This window comes from Solanum pennellii, chromosome 1 (assembly GCF_001406875.1).
Source record: "Solanum pennellii chromosome 1, SPENNV200".
Taxonomy (NCBI): Eukaryota; Viridiplantae; Streptophyta; class Magnoliopsida; order Solanales; family Solanaceae; genus Solanum; species Solanum pennellii.
The window spans coordinates 54,035,514-54,040,925 of record NC_028637.1 but is presented as its reverse complement, the minus strand read 5'-3'; positions in this window follow the sequence as shown (position 1 = coordinate 54,040,925).

Below are 5,412 nucleotides of genomic sequence, written 5' to 3'. Positions count from 1 at the left end.
ATATATATATATATATATATATATAGATATATATATAATATATATATATAATGATATATGGATAACAATATTAAGCATGTTGTTCGTCGCTTTTAATTTAATTTAAGATATTGTTTTTTTATTATTATAGTGACGGGCGACATCTCTATGTCTATCACTTCTTGGTCAAAATACTTGTGTAACGCCTCAGAAACTAGTAAGTTGATCTAGTGAGTTCTAGAGCGTTTTGTAAGAGTTTTGGAGTGTGGTATGAGAATTTAAAGTTGTAAAAATGATTACCGTACTTCAAGGGGAGGTTTAAAGGTCAGGGAGTCAAGGTGGGATCCCCCAAGGACAATCCAAGGGGTCCTTGAGAAGGACCTCGAAACAGCCCATAAAGCTGCAAAAGAAAAAGCACCTACGCTTGGCCATCTACTGGCCGTAGGTGGACCCACGCCCCGTAGGCGGGGGTCGTGTGTCAAGGACTGAGTTTTCCTGCACTTCTTAGCCCCATTATTCACCTATGAAGTAAACAACACATGGCGTGAACCCACACATGGCCCGTGGGTGGGGGCCGTATGTCAACATAGTTTTTCAAGTTTTAGATAGAGAGATTAGGGAGTTAAGTAGTAATTAGTTAAGGCTTAGGGAGGTCGGTTAATTAGTTAAAGAACCACCTATAAATACCTTATAAGACCCTAAACTAAATCTTAACTCATTCATATAAGAACCCACTTCCTCTCAAGGAAATTCTCTCTCTAGGAAAAGCAGAAGAAGAAGAAGAAGAAGAAGAAGAAGAAGAGGAAGAAGAATAAGGAGAAGAAGAAGAAGAAGAAGAGGAAGAATAAGAAGTGAGGGCAGCAACGTAGGTCGAAATCACCATTGAAGCAAGCTTTCTTTAGGTATTTGAACAAGATATGTTTAGATTTTCATATATGAATTCTTCCACCCATAAATCCCCCTTTGTTTTCCCCCAAATGTGAAGTCAAAAACCCAATCTAGTTAGGGTTTCCTTCTACATTGTGGGTAGGGCTTAGTTATGGTTCCAATCTAGTGAATAATACCTAAATATGACATTGAATTATGATGAATTCATATGATTCCTATGGTAAACTGTAGTCTATTTGATGAATGTAATATTTTGTGGGTTTATTTCATTAGAGGTGAAATTGGAGGTTCATAAGTGATCTTCTTAAATCAATGTCATGTGTAGTAATTGTTCAAGGTTACGATCTAATGAATCGAACTAGACTTCATTGAATATGATGAATCATGACTTGAAAATTTAGAATTGAACCTTTATGAATGAATTATGACTAGATTCACCTACTAATGAAGAATGTGATTAAAATACCTTGCAATCTAGTTATATTGATGAAATTAAGAAAAAAAATCTTGAGAGTAAGGCTTTTGATCATAATATTTAGGTTTTTGGGGAGTAAAGCAAATATTATGTGATCTTGTTGTATATTGTTGAAAGTCTATTCTCACTTACACACTTAGGCATAAGGATTCTAGGAGATCAAAGGTTCTCTTACATAGAATGATTCTAAGTTGACTTAAGAACCTTAAATGAATCAAAGCGTGTTAGTCTAATAGCTTGAAGTTGTGACATATGTTCTCTTCATATATAACAAGTCTTAGTAGAATAAGACCAAGATTGATAGCTTGTGATTGAGAATCATACTAACCTAAGGATATATTGCATTTGTATCTTAGTATACTTTTAAGGTTAACATGACTTGGTTGGTCTAGTACTATTTCATGGTAGCTAGGATAGGACACTTGTACCTTTCTTGGGCAGTTTGGACTTTCATTTTAGTATGTCTTCCAAGGTAGTTAGCATAGACTAATATAGTTTTGTTAGCAAGATAATAGACTAGAATAGCTTGAAGTTGTAATATAAGATCCCTTCGTGTGTAACTTGCCTTGGTAAGAAAAGACCATTTCATGGTATTTTAGGATTGAGGATTTATACTCTTCTATGGATAGCTTGATTAGCTTCGTAAAATGTATTTTATGGTAGATTTATTTGGTTAGGCCAAAACTATTTCATTGTAACTTTAGGATTAGCTACATATACTCTCCTAATGGTAGTTGGGATTGAGATTCATACTCTCGTAAAGATATCATACATTAGCATCTTGGTGTGCTTGTAAGGATAGCTTGAGTTAGTAGTACTCATGGTAGCTTGGATTGAGGATCATAATGTCCTAAGGATAGCTTTCATACAATCATGGGATGTGTTTCATGGTAGGTAGGAGGGACATTTGTATCATTCCATTTCACATTTAATCAAGGCTTAGGCCCGCAAGCCAGAAAGAAAAACATTTTCCTTTATCTTAATGTGTTATCTCATGTATTAATTATCTTTTTCAATTCGGAGAGATGGTTGAGTGGAATGAAGTGGCGGATTGATAATCCGTTGAACGAGTTAATTCGATTAAGCACTCTCAATATTATGAGTCGAAGAGGACTCAAACCTCCACACTCTTTAGAACGAGTTTTTGAGTCTCATGTGTCCACCATTTTACCACCAAACACAATCCTATGTTAGTGGAGCAGAATTAATTTGTTTAGCCTTACAACCGTCCCATTGTATCATTTCTAATACATCAGTGGGAAAGGCTCGGACACATTGAGTACATCTTATACACTAATCGAAAGAGTATTCAAGCTTGGACACAATTTGTCTAGGATAAAGCCATTCCTACAAAAATTAGCACTTCTATGTGGAAGCTCTTATTTGACTTTGTATGTGGGGATTTTAGGGGGAAGGTTTCATCCCAAGAGGATGAGAGCTGGCCCATTTCTGGGTGTATACATTCACTTGCTTATCATAGAGGTTGTACGTACACATTGCCTCACAAGTAGGTTGCTTTTTTTTGGAATGTAGTCCAAGATAACCGTAACAGTGTATATATAGAAATATATCTTCAACGTAGTTATTTCAAAAAAAGTGTAATTGGTGCTTGTGGAAATTATCGAGTAATCAGAGATGAAAAAGAAGACCCAAAATTTTGTGAACAACTCAGAGTCAAAAAAGTTGATTCTTGGACATGAAGGTATCAAATTGGCTATATCAAACTCGCATGACTAGTAACCCATGTGTTGTAATTAAAATGTCTTCCAAGTTATATTGCGAATCTTTTAGATAAACCTCATAAAGAATTAGAAGACCTAAGCTGAACATAGAAAGACGTCTTTTCTTGCTTTTTAAAATAAATCGTACTTTTCAAGGGGTAGTTTTCTGTTGAAGGGTTTTCTCATTTTATTTATCTTAAGACGAACTAGCTTGGGCTTGCATGATAGTATGTTCTCAATGGTAGTTTGACATAGCATAATGTAGACATGTTAGTAGATTATTAGCTTGGTCTAACCTAGTAGGATGCTATACCTTGGTAGCCTTGAATTGATGTCTTATGCTCATTCACGTGTGATGACTTTCCTAGTACTAAATAAAGATGTACCTTAAATGAATAGAGGGAATAGTCCCCAACTAGCGAGCATTCATGATAGTCTAAAGGAGTACTTAGTGTGGACAGTAGTATGGGATGATATCCATACATGGCATGTCATATCCGGGTTTGCCCCCTAGACGTAATTGGTGTCACCATCCTCTGTGAGGACTACGACTAGCCTCTTAGCTTACATCATTACATTCATAGGTCATATTTAGCCGAAAATTTAAAACTTTTCATTACTTTTACTTGGAGGTTTACATAGACCTCTACATACACATAATATATATATCGAGTATACATAGACCCTTCGTATAGGAAGATTACTCAGTCTTCTATTTTTATTGCACATAAGTATATGAATTATAACATAGACATAATAGTCATAATAGTCGTCTCATCTCATAGCCATCTAATAATATTGTAAGAACTTGGACATAACCCATACATCAAGTAAAAATGCCTTACTTGGGCTATACAATGTTTCATACTAGATGGAAAGAAAGAACCATAGAATTATTTAACTAAAAATCGAACTCCATAAGCTAGATAGTGGCATCACACTTGATAAATGAGGACCTACCCTACTCGGATGAATGAGGGATCCAAGCCTTCTTCAAAGCACTTCAATGACCGAAACCTAAAATGTTGGAGAGGAAGAAATGGGGTTAGTACACCACTTTTACTAAGAATAGGGCCATATGCACACATACTTTAAAAACATGCTAGGAAAAGGGACATTTCATAAAGATATGCAATTTAATTTGAAAACACTTATGCATATTCAACAAGACCATACCAATCCATAGGACATGTTCACTAAGTCATAAGCATTTACATTACCAAACCAACATCATCAAGTCTTGTTAAGTCAACAATGCATATCATATAATTAGATACATATTCAAGTAACTCAATCATCAAGTAATATTAACAATAAGCATGAATAAAATTACATTTCTACATAACCGAAGCAAGTCAACTACCCATGAACCCCTATCAAGTCAACAAGTGCAATGACCAAGTAAAGCCCCATAACCTTACTCAATCAAGTAACCCAACAAGAATCATGAATAACGTCCTACTTCACTTAACATGGCACTTAGGTGTACATATCATCTTACTTTAACAATATAAACCAACACATATTCATAAGTGAACTAATAGACATATAGTATCAACAATGTGAAAGTTCATCATATACATTTCATATAGCATTATAAGAATAATCATACATAAGAACATCCTCCTAAGGCTCCCCTCAAGGCTAATTAGTGCAATGCTTAGCTAGAGTCCCATACCCCTACCTAGACTAAGCTAGACCCCTTATGTTATCTTAGTTAGAGTTCAATCTCTTACTTCATTTTACCTTTTTGGGAACATTTCCCTAACCAACATAGACCACATGAGCTAGTGTGGAATTCGGTGTCATAAAACCCTACACCAAAGGAATGTGTACTACTTGCCAAGGTAGTACAAAAACATGACACATAGCAACTACGTGGATCCACTAGCTAGTATTCCTATGGGGGCAACATAGTTCAAGAACTAGGAGATATAGTTGGGACCCTACTTATGCTACATGCATTGAAGTCTCCAATCTCAAGAGTACATTAGTGATCCTACCTTCCCTATTTAGGATGGGACACTCCTCACTCTAGTTCACTTGGTGCAAGCTAGAGTCCTTCTTTGAAATGTCTTCAAGCCTTTATTATCAATCATAGCTTAGTTTAGGTCATAGGGTCTAGCCCTTGTATAATCATCATCACAAATAGCTCAATAATAACTGCATAAGTATAAATCCTTTCATTACAATTCATATAGGTGACGTTAGCACATTAACATCTTCATATCATGATAAGGCACATTGTAAATAATACACCCTCCTTATAACATTTACATCTTAAGACAACACCTCACAATCAGAATCAAGACATTTCAATTCAACATCATACCACCTACCAATCCTAGT